This window comes from Oryzias latipes, chromosome 22, assembly GCF_002234675.1.
Source record: "Oryzias latipes chromosome 22, ASM223467v1".
NCBI classification, from domain to species: domain Eukaryota; kingdom Metazoa; phylum Chordata; class Actinopteri; order Beloniformes; family Adrianichthyidae; genus Oryzias; species Oryzias latipes.
In genome coordinates, this window is record NC_019880.2 from 20,975,432 (window position 1) to 20,994,448 (window position 19,017).

Below are 19,017 nucleotides of genomic sequence, written 5' to 3' on the forward strand. Positions count from 1 at the left end.
ATTGCAAATATAATAAAGCAATAAAATGTTAAAACATTGAATACAATTAATAACTTAGGAAACACGTCAAGCTTTATTCTGTTAGTATTAAAAGCAGTTTGTCGTAGAGACAGAATTCTGTTCATTTAACCCTAAAGAGGAGACCAACATCCCATAGTAACCACAGTTATAAATTGATTCAGAAGCAGCTTTTTTTTTTTTCTTTTTTGGCGACAGCAAACCGACCACAATCTGACCGTCTGTGAGCGCATAAGGTCAAGACGGCAGCTGTGAGTTCCCACGACCCAGAGCCCGAGACGGTTGACTGCAATGAGGATGACTGGAGACAAACGGATGTCTGGCCTGGTTTGTCACATTATTCCAATGGTAGAGTCCGGTTCCGGTGTGAACAATGTAAAAACACAGCCTGTCCAGCCCTGTCATCAGTGCCATTGCTGAGCTCTTACACCAGCTTTACTCCTACCTATTTGGAGGTTAATTTTGCAGATCACTCTACAAGTTTAGAGTTTGCCCGTCATGTTGAGATCATTCTAAACTGGGTTTAAGGGGACTCCCTTGGAGGCAGAAAGTGAGTGATGTCAATAATCTAATCCAGAAACGGCTGTTAAAGATACGCCTCAGATTTAAGACCGCTCTCTGACAGCAGGAAGCAGCGGATTTATGAGGCAGCGAGCTACTATGACCCTTAAAGTAAAGAAACAAAGTCTCCATGTCCTCATCCGTCTGCCTGGGATCACTTGAAATGTCAGTGAGAGCAGCTCTGAGAAACAGGCAGCTGCTGCTGTTTGCTGCATATCGGTGCCGAGCTCCACGTCTGTGAAGGACAGCAGCTCCAAACTCACGGCCTTGACATCTGCATCACGACAACTTCAGGAGTCAAATGTGGGTCTGTGCACATGTGTTAGCGTGCGGGGGAGAGGGGGTGTTTGCTTAAAGACACTTGACACCTCCAAACCAATTTACAAGAGTCAGAGGGGTTTGAGTTTTCATTAACTGAGGACAAATCCGCTCGTCTCCTCCGTCCCTTTAATGAATAAATTGCTGCTTTGCGCCGAGCAGGAACACAATTGTCCCTGCACTGCTGGAGCCGCACATTCTCCTCATCACGCTCACTAATGAGCCGTCTCCAAGAGACGTCTCCTTCTGAAGATTCAGGTCACCTTCACACGCTTTCTTCATCATTAAACAGTGGAGCCGAAGAGGCAGTCGACGGACCAAAGCACGGAAACAATAGTCAGCAAAATGATGTAAGAGAAGACTATAAACGGCTTGGAATTAGAGGAATGCACTTGTGCTTAAACTTAAGTTAGCAGGTGACCCCCCCCCATGTGCTCATAAATCAGGGACTCCCCAGAACAATTACAACAGTTTCTGTGCTCCTCACAGACGAGACAGAGGAATAGCATCAGAGGGAACGTTCCAAAAACGAGATGCTGTTGTTGGTGTTTCTCACATCCGTCCTTTTCTCCACAGTTTCTGTCGAGTTCCAGGCCAAGGCGGCTGCTATCATTCCAAGCCGTCACACGGTGAGCGGTGGGATACAACAGCCTTACAGGAGGTCACTGACCTCCTCCCCTCCACCTCCACCTCCAACGTGGCATGGGAGGGACGGTCGCAGGTGAGTCTAGGGCAAACGGGCGGCTCCAGCTTGTCATCACGAATACATGAAGCAGTTTTACTTCTGCTTTTGTTTTAGACGGAAAAGACATTACAGTGGATTAAAAACAGCACAAGGCCAAATGAGCATTGAAGGATTCTGCAGCTCTGTGTTTGCAAGAGTCATGAATGAATGATGACTCCATGCTCAGATCAGGGAAAATTATTTCAAATAGCACTTTTCAATTCAATTCAATTCAATTCAATTTTATTTGTATAGCCCAAAATCACAACAACAGTCGTCTCGATGGGCTTCGAAGTAAAACATGAACTTAAAAGGATCACGAATACAAAGACTTCAATAGGAAAATACTAAAATGAACTAACAAACTGACTAAGCTATACTGGCATCCCTGCCCTTAGACCCCCCTTCGCGGTAAGGAAAAACTCCCAAAAAAACCGGATTCCGGAAAAAACGAAGAAACTTCAGGGGTGCCCACATGAAGGAGGGATCCTCCCCCAGGACGGACAGGCGATTTACCAGAAATCTTAGAGAAGAATTAACTTATCTAAATCTACAACTACATATATAAAAGTCCAGCAGACGAGCTTCATCCAGCCATGGTTGTGGGGACAGTCAAAGGCGCGAGTCGAGCCGGAGACAGGAACCACAGCCAGGTGTAGGAGCAGGTTGCTTGACATGCACATTGGGTATGAGGTGAGAGCATTTGGGTCAATCAAAAGTGCAACAGTTGAGCATTTCTTTAGTCGGAGTTTCATGAAAAGCTAATTGCATTTGTTAAAAGATGAAAGTGACCGTTTGTTTTTGAACATTTCTACTAGATCGTCAGAATAAATCTTTGTCTCTGTACTGTTCAAATTCACGAGGGGAACAAAGACCTAATTAACAACTTTTCCAGGGTTGTGATCAGAGACAGAAAAAACAGCTTCAACACCTGTCTTGTTACACCTGTTAGTCTGTTGGCATGAATAATGCATGTTGCTCCCACTAGAGAGAAGCCGTGATGGTTCATTTAACGAGACGAGCCCACCACCCCTCCACCCAGCCCCCTTCTGAGGAGGCCTTGCCGTGCCAGTCGCTCCAATGGAGACCTTTCTCAGCCAGCTAATCTAATCAAAGCTAATCAGGTCTTTACTGAGCTTTGAATTGAGAAACGACCTCAATTATCTCTGTCACAAGTAAAAAGCTATTTATGTGGAGGTGAGAGGAGTACGGAGTGAATCTGACGTCTGTAAACTGGTGGAACACATGTATCCATGGCTGAAACAGGTTTAAATGTAAGTCATCTGACTGACAGAAGTGATAAAATTAGGTTATTCAGTCTGTTTTTTCTAACACCAGTCCAGTTTTCTTTATTTGTTCTGAAAGAAGACAGAGATCAAACTTAAAGAAAGGATTCATTTTATCCTCGGAGCTTAATCAAACCTGTCAGAAAGACGTCACCACCTACATTCAGAGATGAGACGAGCTTCAACTTTCACCCAAGCCGTTTTATTTATTGTGCTACAGAGAAGTAGCTGTGGATGATGTAATAACAATTTATGATCAGTTTATATTGATGATCTTAGTATTATTTACATGACAACAGCAGCTTAAAGTCCCCCTGAGATCATCTTTTGTTCTATTGTCAAACTGTTTTCAGGTAAAATCTAAAAAACTTCTGTCCAGTTCTGATCCAGATTCCAGCTCAGACCAGGAAAACAAAGACGTTCATGGATCTGTTGGTGTGCAGGTGGATGATCAGAAAGGGGCGGAGCTAGAGCAAGGAGACTTTGTCCCACGACTGTAGCACCAATGTAACAACTACAAGCTTTTTTAAGCAACATTTTTCGTCTGATCTTGATTCACAATAAAGATATACTCAGAGATACAGTTTTAAACTTGATATGTCCTCCATCATGAAAAAAATGCTACAAGAACACGTTAAAAACACCAAAAAGACATTTTTCATTTGGAGTAGGTCTTTAACATAATGCATGTAGGTAATAAGCAGTAAGACGTGAATGTCCAGTTTACTGACTGAAGCAAGGATCCTTGTTGATTCACAGAATCAAGAACAAATCCAATAAAACAAACTAAAGACTGGGAATCTGAAGATGCATTTTTGTATTGTGACAGAAATGACAAAGATAAACAAATGCTTCTGTCACAAGAACAGGCAGACGGCTAGATCCAAATGCAGCAGGTTTATTGGCTCAGCTAAAAGTCCACAAACCTAAATCAGGTATCAGGCAGGCAGGGGTCAATAACAGGTATGACATCATCAGAGGAGAGACCGGGTCGTCAGGATCCTGGCGCGGGTCGGGGCAGGCAGCAGGCTAGGGATGGGTCCGGCAACACCAACGCCTCGGCTCACGTGTCGAGCTTACAAAGTGAAACTCCGGTCGGTACACGCATCGCTCCAGGAAAAGCCACTGTGTCGGTGTGTCACAGAGGAGCCAAGCACGGAAGCGCATCTACCAGCAGTTTCCAGATTCTGTAGTTTTATGCCCATTTGGGTGGTTTTACTTATTATTATTATGAGTCTAAGCTATCTTAAATTTTGATAAATATTTTAATTTGAAAAAGTACCGGATCTTCTTGGTTACGTTTCTGTCACTTGGGAGCTAAATCAGTCCAGCCGATGAGTTTAACAGAGTAGCGTTTAGCTTCCAGCTGTTTCTCGCGATTGTGCGCCCCCATTTTCCTCGCCGCCTGTGTTTGACGTGTTTTTTTTCTATTAAGTCTTTCCCAGGGCTCCAGACTGCGACCAAATGGTCGTATTTTGCGACCAAAATTTGAGAGTGTGCGACTAAATTTTACATCCAGTCGCACATGTGCTACCAGTAAATTTGCCTCCCCCACCCTTCGTATTTTTAATACATTCAACGTAGAAGGGGCACGTCAATGATCAATGAAATAATCAATGAGACGTGAGCCCACACGCACACAGGCAGACACACACACTCACGCACATATTCATGAAACGCTAGCACACACTCGCATGATACCTGTCTGAGGCAGCCAATGCGTGTGAGAAGAATAGGGAAAGTCACTGTAAGTGGCTAAATGCGTGGAGGGGGAGGGGCCTAGAGATGTTCGCGCGCGCGTAAACATCTGCGGGAAGGAAAAGGAGACAAATATCATCACAACCTGATATGTGCGTCTGAGCAAGTGAACTAAGTGAACTATTGATTCGTTCTTCCGACCTGAGGCTAGTGGACCAGGGCCAGAGTCTACAGCAGGGGTCTCAAACTTGCGGCCCCCAAGATGATATTTTGCAGCCCCCGCCTTAATATGAAAGTTCAATTTTAATGCGGCCCGCCAGTTTGTATGAAAGACACTTTTTCATTGTCGTGCGCAGAGCTGACCAGCCAATCACAGTGGGGTATATGACTCTTGGGGGGCGTGACAATGACAGGGTTTGAAAGCAGGAAACCTGACAGCCCCCTCCCTCCCCGGACCACATTAAGGAGTTCCTTACTTTTCTTTAGAACGTATCTATTCGCTCGTAATTTTCTAAATACATGCAGTCCGTGCTGAACTTTTCTCTGGGTCGCACAGAACCGGAGGAAGGTTTAGGTTTTGGTTAAGCGAGCGGCGGCGTGTCACCCCCGACCACAAACGGTTTATGCACCGCTGTTAGGGCAGCTCACCGCTCCCGCGGGAGTCGGGTCAGCTGAGGAGAATAAATATCCCACACCTACATGCGTGACAGCTAACGGGGCTTGAACTTTAAATATGTGCGAGTGACAAGATTTAGTCTGAGACACACTGAAAACACGTTGGGGAAAATGCAACGATAGACGTGTTTGAGATGAACCAGCGCCGCGCCTGGATCGTGTGGGAGACCAGGCGGGGGGTTGAAGGCGAATGAAGGACAACAGCCAGGAAATTGGAGTTGTCCTTACCATTCAATTTAGTTTTAATATCCCTCTCTCCCTCAGTATGATCTGGGTTATTATATATTTATACTTATTTGAATGTTTTGTAATGTATGTAGCCTTTTTTCAATTGGTATTTAAAATTATTTTGATTGATCACTGAACTACAAAAACCCATCAGGACACATGTCCCATAATGCATTGTTTTGCAGTTATCAGCGCAGCTTTCAGTCAGTGCAGTACTAAATTTCCAGCTGCGTTCGCTCAGGTTGGGGCCTTGCTCCCGCCCCTTTCTCGTGATATTTTTGTTTTGATTGACGGGTGATGTTGGAGCAAAAACAAAAATATACGTCACACACCAGGTGATCTGTGCAGCGTTGAGTCCACCTGGGTGATCTCAAACACGCTTATTGCGCATCTTGGCTGCACTTATTTGGTGTCACCAACATACATTTCCATCCGTTTTGTTTAGTATTTGTACTGTCATGACAGCGATGCGTTTGTAAGTTTACCTTGTTGTTGCATCTTCAAAAGTGCAGATTAAAATGTGACACTGAATTAGAAACTGCACATTGTAATTTCTGCATCTATTATTAAAGTATTTATTCATAATACAGTGGAAATGAGTAGATTTGGTTAGCATGTTGATTTACGGTATGCGCCCCTAAAACTTTCAGTTGGGGTCCACAGTGCTCCTAGTGAAAAAAGTTAGTTTGGACACCAACTTTCCTAAAGGTGTTGAATGTGGTGTTTTAATGAGATTTGTGGAATTATCTCATACTATTAATAGTGATTTTTGTTCCTCTCAGTTTCTGCTTGATCTACAGAATACAATTCCATTTCAAACGGACTCTTATTTGAAAAGAATCATTTTATGTTTGGGACGTCAAATGTGGCATTTGTTCTGCAGAACTGTCAAACTTTAAAGAACTTCCCCAATGCTGGGCCATAGAGCCAGACAAGGGAATGAGAAACTACAATGACAAATATTGTGTTTACAATAGTTTATATATCAGTGGAGTTTCCTTGGTTGCCTTTAATGATGTTTCTGGTCCACCAGGACGCAGTATTGAGTAACACAGAATCGACACAGTATCAATACAGTTTGGGCAATGCGCCGAAACGCTTCACAAGGCCTCATCTACCCATTAGTACGGCAGGCAAACAGAGTCAGATACAGGGTCAGGAGCCTGATGTAACGCTCGGTGATGAAGGCAGAGTGGCACAGACAATACTTTGCACTGAGTGAGGCTCAGTGCAGTGCTGAAATAGACTGTGGTTGTTTGGGTGAATGAGAGTCAGGTGTGCTGCATCCAGGAAGTGCACGCTGGAAGATGACATGCTTTCATTATTCTGGAGACTACTCCCGCCGGTGACCAGAGGAGGAGACAGAGTTCTTACTTCTGACAGCTTCAATTGTTATTATTAAGAGTAAATATAAGTATAAACTAGGGCTGCACGATATGAAGAAAACTCGCGATATGCGATATCAGTGATTAATATTGCGATAACGATATAATTTGCGGTATATAAACAATTAGCAAAACAACCAAAAATATTATTCCCATTATATTACAACAGCTTAAAAATTATACTACAAATGACCCTTGTTGACATAGGAGGCGAACATACAACATAATAGGGCGCCATCCGATTAGTTAACAACGTGAAGGGGTCCATCTGATTGGTCAAATGCAGAAAGGGATTCTTTCAATCCATTAAACACTTCAAGCTGCCATAAGATTGTTTGGCCACATCTAAGGTAACCATTTATTGCAAATTTGCTGTCTTTTGCGATATACATATTGCACAGCTTGATATTGCGATAACGATAAATTTGCGGTATATTGTGCAGGCCTAGTATAAACTCACATTTATTTAAAATTTTCCAACAGTTTGTCATGTTCAGTGGTTTACTCACTGCTCCTCCTCATCTGCTGGTTTTGTTTGGGGTCATCGCTGTCATCAGCCACACCTGGGACATGCAGTTTAAGCACACCCTCCACTTAAATCATGTCCTTCAGATCGTCTCAGTAAGTTATCAGAGTCGAGCCTGGTCCTCTCTGACCTGTTTACCTGCCTGTTTTCAAGTCTTCCTGTTCTTTCCTTGACCGAGTTTCTGCCCTTCACTGTGGTTTTAGATTACGGATTGAACTATTCCCTTTTTAGAAGCATGTTTGTTGAACCTTGCGATTTTCACAGCATCAGTCACATGCACCTGTAAAGGGGTTGACCGGGTTTTTCGGGTTGTCCGGTGTGTCTTGCAGTTCTCTTGAGGCTCGTACAGCCACCTCAAGGGACGTATGAAAAGGAAACGTGCGGTTGTTGTGCATGTGGTAAGCGTACCGTGAAGTATTAATAAGGTTAAAGGAAGTTGCTCGTACTCATGACTTCCAGGTGATGGTGTCACATGGTGTCCAGACGCCACAGCCTAACCGTATTCACCTCCGTCCAGTATCCCTTCAACTGACTGCTGTTACTCCTGGTGAGGCCTATTCCCAGCTGCTCTAGGAGGTTCACCTGAGGCCTCAAGCTCTATTTGTTGTCCATAACCTAACAACATTTTGTACACTGTTGTTACATGTGTTACATCAGCGCATAACATGCTTTAAGCTTTTAAGCAATAAATCAACATAGAGACATCTGCAGTAACTCTCCTGCAGCAACGTTTATGGCATGTACTGACCTTTTAGGCTTCTCCGCGTTTATTGTCCGTAAAGCAAGAAAGCCTGTAAATAATCTAGATAACAAAAAACATCAGGGCCAATAAAAAATGGGGTTTCGTTTCAGAGGAAAAGAAAAACCTTGGAAGAAGAAGGGGAACCAGCAAGCTGAAAAAAGACAACACAAGGGCATAACAGCCTTAAATTTCCCCATAGAAACTCTCCAAAAAGCAACTATAAGGCCCATTTACCAGTCAATGCAGTCATATATTTGTAATCAAACTACACTACCCAGAACACCTAAAGGGGCCAAGGGGCAGGCGAAGGGACCGTTGGGAAGTTCTGTTGATTTTCTAGTTAAGTGTTGGTCTTCATGTTTGCCTCTTCCATCTGCGATAGGCAGGAAGTGCAACACGACAGATACAAGACAAACTTTGTTCACAACTAAGATAAGTGCGCTCACTGAAGACGCTGATAGCTTAAAATACTACAGCAGTTTGCTAAATGCTAAAGCAGGTGAAGGACTGAAAAGATCTTACCTGAGAAACATTGTTAGTTAGGTTTGCAAAAGCATGAAAAGAACTAGAAACCCTAAAAGAGAAGCTAAAACCCCAAATTACTTGATAAATTAGCCAAATAAAATTGAATGGTGCCCAATTGTGAAAATTTTCAAGCAATATTACTGAAAAGTATGAACAAAAGAGGTGATATGTGGAAAGGAGTAACTATATAAACTATATAAACTTTATAAACCAATCTTTTGCAAATTTGTCTCCAAAATGTATTCTGTTCCATTTTTGATCATTACAGGATTTAGCTCTGCCTGACAGCCAGCCCCCAAATAAAAAGAAATTCAGTCTCATTTACTTCAAAGCTGCGCGTTCATGGAATGCCCTTAAATTTAAATCAAACCTCTTCCTTCTTAGTTCTTCTCCACTTCCATTTCTCAGAAATGTCCCCGCATCCCAGATGATCCTGATAACTGTAAGCACAAAAGCCGAGGTAGAAACGTATTGTTCCTGCTGAAAGGTGTGGTGACAAAGGCGTTTAGGAAGCCTCATTTCCACAGCGCCTTGGGGATGGTGATATTCATGCCGTGGGAAAACGCTGAACAACTCCTCCAAAACTGGTCCACCTGAGGACAGACCCTCCAAAAACATGCTGTGTGCAGGCGGGTCCTTTTATGTGCAGGCCAGATGAAATATAAGTGACGTCGCATCCAACAAAAGCACTGCATCTCACTTTATACTTAAGGCTTTCAAGTAGGGCAGAGGTGTCATCCTCTAATACACAGCGGGTGAAATTAAAACAACAAATACGTCCGTGTTTGTTAGGAACTAGGCACTGGCCTTGAACCATGTGAAAATGGTTCTTAAAAATCAGGTCTTTTAAAATTGTGTCTGGAGATTTCTATTGAAATTTCTAATGAAAACTTTTCCCACACAGCAGATAAAGAAACGATGACAGACAGATGAAGTGTCTGTAGCCGCAAGCAAAGATGCAGAAATGAAGTCTGTATTAAAGCTCAGTTCAACACTTTGTTGTCATGCACGTGGTTGAACTGACAAAGCTTTTGAGACGGTTTATAGCTTTTAAAAAAACAGCAATAAACATATGGCACATATGGAACATATGGAACATATGCATTTTTTTCTGAAACTCTTTCTAGAGCTTTTCTGAATTCCTTTCTACAACACCACATTTTTTTCTCCAAGACCCGGACCAGCCAAAATTTGAGGGACCACTTCTGTGTGACTATTTATTCATCTTCATCAGAGAGGCAAGGACTCCCGCTCACAGGCTTTCCTAGTCTTTTAAGATCATGGCAGTGCATTATGGGATTTATAGTGACCCAGCGGCACACACGGGGCAGCTCTAGTAGTGTGCAGAACTCTTGTGTTCACGCGCCGCTACCCAGGTTTTTGATTGCGTTGCAGCTCCACGCACACTCCATGTATTTTGCAGGTAAACCCGTTGAACTTTGACCTATCAAGGACTTGGTGCCTGCATGGTAGTGTAAACAAGTTCAACTGTTTGAAAATTCATCATGATGGAGAAATTAATAACTGTGGTTTGTGCCTGGCTAGAAGTCTTTCATTAATCAGAACAGAGCTGTGAAAGAAAAAGTCTGGACAAAGACTCAGCACATTTACATCCCTTCAACATCACATCAAGCCTCTTCCAAATGTGCTCGTCCAGTCCAGCGTGAACACCATGTGCTAAAAGCCCGTTATAAAACCCACATCCAGCACAAACTGGGTGCAGTGCATTTTGGGAGAGCGATTTGGGCGAGAATACAAAAATCTGAATTTTGGCAAAGAAGTCATGTTGCGTCACCCAGTAAGGGACTCCGCTTTTGCAGTGATGTGTTAGTGATCAGTGGACGGAGTCCAAAACCAGCATGGAGGAGAATCTGGTCGTTCTTCACCTGAACTCTATGATATTTTTCTAAGACAGTAATAAAAGGATCCTCTAGTTTTACTCTTACATTACCTTCCCTGACTAATGCGGGACAGGAAGTCATCAAACAGGGTCGCAGAGAGACTCAAGTATCGCTGAAGGCGCCGTCGTTCAGATGCCGCTCCTGCAGTAGTCAGTGAAGCTCACCTCTCTGAATGATTTTGAAGAGCTTTTGTAGAGCTCTCCAACATAAAAAATCTGATCTCCCAGCATGATTAGTGTCTTCCATGCATTAGTAAGTGAGAACAATCTCTCTAATTATTGACTGCACATGGAGGCATATATACAGTCAATGCTTCCATGTAGCGCTGAGGACAATTATGGATGGCAAATCATTTCTGCAGCTCAACCAGGAAAAAACAGAAATTTTAGTTATGTAAGAGAGAGAGAAAGAGTTTCTGAAGTTAAAATACCTTTCATTAAGTCAGAAACCAGGGCGTTATTTTCGACTCTAAGCTAACTTTTTTCCCACATATAAAACAGGTGGTTAAAACTGTTTTTTATCATCTTAGAAATCTGTCTAGGATCCGCCCACAACTCTCTCTTGCTAATCTGGTGATTCTAATGCATGCTTTCATCATGAGTAAAATTGATTATTGTAACGCCCTGCTTGCTGCTCTTCCAAAAACCCATATTAGGAACCTTCAGCTTCTCAAAAATTCTGCTGCACGAGTTCTCACCAAGACCAGGAGGCAGGCTCACATCGCACCAATTTTAAAATCCCTGCATTGGCTCCCCATATGCTTCAGGATTGATTTTAAGATACTTTTAACCGTTTTTAAATGTCTTAACGGTCTTGCACTTTCTTATTTATCCAATCTTTTAGTAAGGTATGAACCCTCGCGGACCCTGAGATCCTTTGGCACTAAAACCAAACCAAAACCTACAGAGAAGGATCATTTCAACACTATGGCCCCCGTTTATGGAACAGTCTGCCAGAGGACCTGAGAGCCGCAGAGAGCATTGAAGTTTTTAAGAAAAGGCTAAAGACCTATCTGTTTAACCTGGCTTTCAGCTTATTTTTTACTACCACTATTTATTTATTTTTATTTATCAATGTATTTATTTATTTATCCATTTTATCTTTATATTAACTTAAACTAGATTTTTCATGTGTTATTTTAATTAACCTTATTTCAATGTTTTATTGTTTATTGCTTTTATCAATATGTTTACTTTTTCATTCTTATTTTAATTTCTGGTGCTTCCTCAGTTGGGTCCTCCGCTTCTGTGTCGGCTGCTGTTCAGCCACTGCGACTTTGGATGGGAACCTGCATTACTGCTTATCTGTGGTGGAGCGGTCCCCGCCTGTGATGCTGCATTTGGCTGGTTATGCAGCTGTTCACAGAGAGGGAGATTCCAATTATTAGCGTTTCCAACATCTTGTTTTTGTGCTCAGCCTATTTCTCATTGTCTTTCCCCATCAGTTAGGGGGGTGGGAGGTGTGAAAGAAGTGGAGGGTTGTGTGTAGGTACGGGGAGGGGGGGCCCTATTTTTACATTTTTTTATTTTTGTGCTTGTTTATTTTAATTTTCAAGCTTGTTTTTATATTATTTATGTTGTTTTGTTTTAATGTTTGTGTTATACTTTTATATGAAAAGTGCTTTATAAATGAAGTTTGATTTGATTTGATTTGATTTGATTTGATTTGATTTGATTTGATTTGATTTGATTTGATTTGATTTGATTTGATTTGATTTTATCTATGTTGTGTGATATGTGGAGGAAATTATGGACCCAGGAGAGCTTTACAAAAGTGTGGAAAGTGTTACAGAGGTTTCTCTGTTAGGAGTTGCTTGTGTAACAAATGCAAATGTCGTACATTTTAGTCCTAACTAAGCAGACAAAACCCTTGAACCTTTACCCAATCCCCCAGGAGCGAATGCTTGCAGCAGAGAACATGACAGCCAGATTGCAGCAGTTTGAAGACCAGTTTAGTAAGAAATGTTTACTGGCATGAAAGTTTTTTTATTTCTCAAGAATAATTATGCGCTGACCAGCATTGTCAATGACAAGTGTGACAACATCAACCTAGAGGACTGATCTGAACAATCCTTGCTATGTATCTTTCATCACAAACTTGGTTTAGGTGGGGATGCAGATAATTTTACACCTTGAATTGCTTTGGTTTGGTCTCACACAAAGCAGAAAAAAGACTGAAATGGATCAAGCTGTCTGGAAAAATCCTACTATTCAAAAAGAGGCTCTTTTCGTACATGTACTGTATCGTGTCCAAGATAAATTCTGACAAAGATGGAGAGAAAAGACAGCCGGTACTGCAAGTCCTTGACCGATCATGCTTTTCTGAGCAATCCTCACTGTAACTTCACTGACAAGACCTTTTCTAACGTTTTAGTGCCTCCTGCTTTCATCCAACCAGCATGAGTGTGTGAGCCCCGTGTGGTTTTTGTAGGCTACTTAGGTTACCATTATGATGGGGTGAAAACAGGAAAAAATGTGGCTCTTCTGTATAACCCAATGTGATGAAAAAATATGACACTCATAGGGAATATGAATTGGTATAATGGCAACCAGGTGCAGTGAGCCCAGCTGTGTCCCACCTCTACAGGCAGGTTCCACTAAGGGCTGGATATCACCAATAACGTCCAGAATCGATTCCATTCACAATTTATTTTTAGATTCATTCGATCAGTTAGATTCGATTTTGAATTTGCAATGTTTACACATCTAGACATATCTGTATAGAAATACAGTAATAATATATATAAGTTTTGAAGATGTTCATATTAATCTGATACAGTTTACATTCTGTAAAACCTATCAGTGAAATAATAAACCGATGAGATTGTTATCACCATACAGTGTTATATGAAAAAACGGTGCTTCAGATCACAAATGCTTACTTTAAAAAAAATGTTTCCTTAATAGAGTTTGGAAAATGAGTATATTAATATCTATATACTCTATAAAAGCTGGTCATTTAGTCAGCAATTAGGTTTAGGTTGACTGAGCATTAGCATTAGCCGTCCTATGGGAAATTCCATTATATGTTAGCATCAAGCTAGCGGACTTCACCCTTAGTGCTTTTATGGCTTTCCTTTTCACTGGAAAAGGAAAGCCATAAAAGATTGATCCTTACTTTTATGGATCGATTATTGATTTATGAAGCTTGGATTGATTCAGATCGATTTATTGATTTTATCAACCCAGCTCTAACAAAATGGACATTTACAGATAGATCCTTTGGATAATTGATATGCATATGTACTGACTTAAACTGCACCAGAGTTTATTAGCAATGATCAGAGACCCTTAAGGTTAACCAGGGTTTCTCTGCTTGGTCCAAACGAGAGTTCTGGTGGAAAGCCCTCCAAGAATCAATGCCAAGACAACCCCATCCATACCTGGTGTGGTCAGGACGGTGGGCGCTCAGTTCGACCTTTGTAAAATACTGGCAGTCAAGACAGAAAATTATGAAAAATCTGTCTGAACAGAGAGAAGTGTACAAGTGTTTGATGTTTTAGGTTAGCATCGCTCTTGTCCTGGAAATCTGAAACATCTTTCTGCAAACACATATGTAAACTTTTTTAATAATCCAAATTGAGATTTCTGAAAACAGTGTCGCTTGGGAATTTCTATGGTATAAAGTTGAGTTATCGTACATAAATCTGTAGTCTTTGTCTCTTCTCCAAACAAGAAGGTGGATCAGTTCATTTCAACATTTCCAAAAGTTCACAAACATATTTTCTGTCCCTTAAAATTATCTTTGAAATGCTCAAGATGATACTCCAAAAGCAAAGAACATTGGTACCAAAGGTCTGCAATTTACAAAGTGAAGGGAAACCGAGTATTGTATCCTGAGGGCCGCATGTTCTACTGACCAGCTTCCTAATATCACAGCTACATTAGTTTTAATGACTGTTGTGTCAATAACCAATAGTGGAGGCATCCGAATACATTCTCTGGAGTTTCTGGAGCCGCATGCGACCTTCATGTGGTCAGGCTCAAGTGTAAACGGCACTAAAGAATTTGACTAAACTGATGGCTTCAAGGCTCTGGGGCTGACAGAATCTGACACTTCACCTGACTTTTGACAACACGCTGGTGAGAGCGGGGGGCAGGTGTGAGGGGAGAAGGGGATTTAGCTGTTAAAACATCCATCAATGAGGCGCTAGATCAGGCTGTGGAGGTGTGACAAGTGTGATGTAGCTCCAGGGAGGGTTGGAACTGTCTGGGTGGAAAAGATCTTAAACTATCTTCTCACTGTTTATTGGTGGAATGGAGACGCTGCTCTTAAAACAAAAGTCAATTATAATACTTGTGTGTCTCACAGAAAGCATCCTAGTCCTGGGCATCAAAGTGTCAGAAGGTTTATGCAAAGGTCTCTAAGCTTTAGTGACAGCTTTAGTCTTTTGTCTTCTCTATCAGGGTAGCAAACAAACAGAGAGAGGGCGATGACTGAAGTCTGCTGTTATTATGGATGTTAGTTTTCCAGCTCAGTAACTTTTGAACTGAGGAAGTCACACGAAGTGTCCGGAACAGCTGATGGCTCTGAGCCAGAAGGAGAACTGAAACCCCTCTTGTTGGACATTAAGGAGCAGTGTGGACATCTGTTAGGGTTGTGTAAACACATGACTGGGGTATGAGGTGGACAGAAATCCATTGTTCAGATGGACTGAAATGAGGTTTTGGATCAAGGTGAAGCGTTCAAATCCAAAAATGAACTGTAAACTTCAGCAGTGCTGTTTTTACTTGCCGCTCCACAGAAGGCGGTGCATGAACATACTCGTGCCACTCAGCCGCCGGCCCGAGGTTCTTCGGGCACATGCAACCCCTGTTGTGCAGCTGCGGGAGAGATGGTGTCCTCCATCTTGTTTTGCAACAGCGGACCAATGAGTTCACGTACTGTATAGATGTTGCACAGATGTTATTGGTGTGCTTGTGACGCTGCACTTACTGCGGAAAAGTCAAATCTAAATCATGTTATTAGCTAAAGTACTTTGGTATCAAAGGGTTGTCTGCATTTGTTGGCAGGAAACTACAAAGTGTTGCAGCTTGAGCCACTCACTCTTCAGTTTGGCTTCTGCCCTACTGAACTTCCAGGTGACCCAGCATGCTGCAGAAATTAACGTCCTGGTTTAACCATGACTTTGATCTCAAACCTGGTTTCTTTATTTTAGCAACTGCATTCATTTTCTGGTATTAACACCAGAGGTAAAACCACAAAATAAGACATCTTATGCCTCATGGCAAGAATTCATCCATCTAGACTTCTGTGAGTTGCTTCTGTTTCGATGCTTGTTATCTAGATAATATAGGAATGCCTTTCATGGTAATGAACTACTGTATGTTTTTCATGGGAAGGAAACAGCGTTTAATGACACGCACTTACAGGTACGCCACGTCTCTCAGTTCAAACCCCAACCGTTTGTGACATGATGGGGAAAGTGAATGGTTGCATTCTGACAGCATACCTGTATGTTAATGTTGAAAGTGTCAAGTAGATGTAAGAAGAATTTAATTGCTTATTACCAAATTTTAAAGGACCTATATCATACAAAACAACAATTTGAGTTTTAAGTGTGTTGTAATGTTCATTCCTCACAAAAACAACCCAAAGTGGTATTTTGATCCATTCATCTCTGAGTATTCCTCTATAAACCTGCTCTCTGAGCACCAGCCCCTCCCAACTCACCAAAACGAGTGGGTCCTCGCATTGTGACAACACAAAGTGAGGAACTGCCCCTTCCAGGAAGAGTCTGGCTGCCAATACACCCACTTTCTCCGTAGAGCTAGAGGTGTTATTATTATGTTTATATGCACAATACGGCTCTAGGATGATGTCATGCAATGGGCCCCACCCACAATGAGCAATAGGCGGAGCCTGCAAGATCGAGTCGTTTTACTTCCTGGTAGGAAAATGAGCTGCGACAAAAACTCTTATTTCATAAAAAAATGTTTTTTAGTGTGCCAAAGGTCATATATGATCATACATTTGGATACAGTTTACTCTGAAAGGCTTAAGACAAGCAGGATATAGACACTTTAAAATATGGTATTTCTGAGTTTTTATTGTAAAAAATAAACAATAGATGGAACAACCCAAGAGAATGATGGGGAAGTGAATCGCTGCCTCCCTAACAGATACCAATCTTTAAAAATAAAAGCTGTCTCTAAGCTTTTCTTTAACTAAAACATGGCTCCATAAAAAGCTGAGTATCCCTTGTCCTATCTTATGGGGTCCAGATGACCCGATCCTTACGTGGACGTGTTATTCCTACCATGACAAAGATGGATAAAGGTGAAGAGGATTTCCTGTAATCCATGGACACCAGTGAAGATCACAAATCGTTAAAGAAAAAAGGTTTAGTGCACTGTCTAGTGGGTCTAGATGACCCCACTGCCAATGTTATAGTGCCTAGGATAGCACAAGGGTTACACCCCAAATCTTTAAGGTTGGGCAGCTTCTTCCTTAGTTGTGACATTTTGGATTTTTGCTACATAAAGTTAACTGTTTGATAACATGAAGGAAATTTACTACCCTTTTTTATGAAAATGGTGTTTTTAAAATTCTTTTGACTTCTTTCTAATGATGGATGACATATGCAAAGAATTAAGCTCAAAGTTGCATTTCTGACTATTTATTCATACAAATCGTTGTGAAGGAGCAGATGAAAAAAATGTCTTTTGAAAAAGATCGTATTTGTGACAGAATAAAATCTGGTTGGGCCACAAACTTCCTGCTCCGCTATATTCTGTCAGACACTGTCAGACATATAGATCCATAAACGTCTTTGTTTTCCTCGTCTGAGCTGGAATCTGGACCAAAACTTTACACCCTTTTTGAGGTAGATTTTTATGAAGAAGCGGTTATGACCAGAGAGAGTGGTTATAGTTCTATTGGCTGGTTGGACAGGGTCCCCCATAAAGGCTGAGTAAGTGACCTTGTAGTGTCTAACTGCTCCCTTTCTACTGGTGGATGGGTCAAATACACAGAAGAAATTAACCTTTGGTGATGAATAAAGTACAAAAAAGAGCTTCATCTTCCATCTGCATCTCCCTTCCATTTCACTGTGCTTGATGTCTTTACGCTAAAATGTTGTGCTTTGTTGTGCGAACGTAAGGTTGGGCCTTTCTATCAAACACTGTGATCCTAGCATTTTTACAGACAGTCCAACCAAGTGCCGTTTTTGGAGGGAGAAGACTTTCTCCACTTTCTCCAGGCAGAACTTCTAAAGAGACATAGACCAAATCCAGATTCATCCCTTACCCCTCCGCCTCCTCCCTGTTGCTCTAATTTAGGGGCGTCTGGTGTTGTAGCTGTGTCCGAAAGTGTTTTTGAAGGAGGAGGCGTAGCGACCTAGTGCTGGGTATCCCTGCACCGTGTCCCACAGTGCCGTGGAAGAGAAACTATTTCTTCATGGGTTTTTGCTCTGAATTCCAGACGTTTACATTTAAGTGTCACTAATGCATTTATGTCGTAGCGTGACTTTTTAAAGTTGTAAAACCGATGTTATTATGTATTATCCAAGCGCTGGCAGCTAAGCGCTAACCTAGATGACCGGCGACTGTTGATGACGTCATCGATTGGAGTGACGTCTGGATTTGAAGAGACTATTTTTTCCACATCTCTCCCCTTGCAGTTTTCAGCAATACTTGATCAAATGTTGATGACTTCCTGTGTCAAATACCAACTGTGGCTTAAAGAACTACAGTTGTGGTCCTTCATGAAATGCCACTGAGCATTGCACGATCCAACCGATCATTCCATCCATGATTCTGTTGAGAATCATTTATTTGAATAGGGGGGACAGCGCATATTAATAAACATTTCTGTCAATATGCCAGAGTTAGACAAAGGGCTATTTTTCATCTGCAGTCCCTGTTGGATCGGATTTCGGCTTAGGAATAGTCTTTCTCGGTGCAGAGGGATGGACTCCAAACTGATATGGAGCAGGAAAAGTGAATCACAACATCAGCTCCCCTTCTGCTGAAAAAAAAACTTTTTTGAGGCTCTGCTGTAGGTTTCATAAAAAAGGCTAAAATCTTGGTAAACTCACGGTCATTGTTCTAAAAACAATGGACAAACAGGATCTGGATGCTGGACGACATCTGGACTAAAGGTTCTTTTATTACTTATCTTTTTTATTTATATTTTAATTTATTATTCTTGTATTATTCATTTTGTTGTTTTTTTTTAAATTTCACAAACATAATTACCAGTACAACAGAGATATATGCAGGCACTGTTGTCCCTCTAAAATGTTATTTCCAGATGAATAAAATCAAGTATTTAGGCAGAACTTAGGGAAAGATGAGGGTATTTCTCCAACAGCAATGGTAAGGAAACCCCATGTGGTAGTTTTATTCTGTCCGTGCTCTGCTTTAGTCCAAAAAAAAAACAAGGGGACAGCAGGAATTTGATTGATCTGCAGATGACGGTTTATCACAC

The 19,017-nt window shown here is 41.6% G+C and overlaps 1 protein-coding gene across 5 annotated transcripts in view; it reads right to left on the reverse strand.

Moving 5' to 3' along the window:
* The window catches only part of LOC101163046 (protein jagged-2), a 68,995-nt gene that overhangs the window by 45,886 nt on the left and 4,092 nt on the right, over positions 1-19,017 (reverse strand). The gene's annotated exons all lie outside the window — the stretch shown is intronic.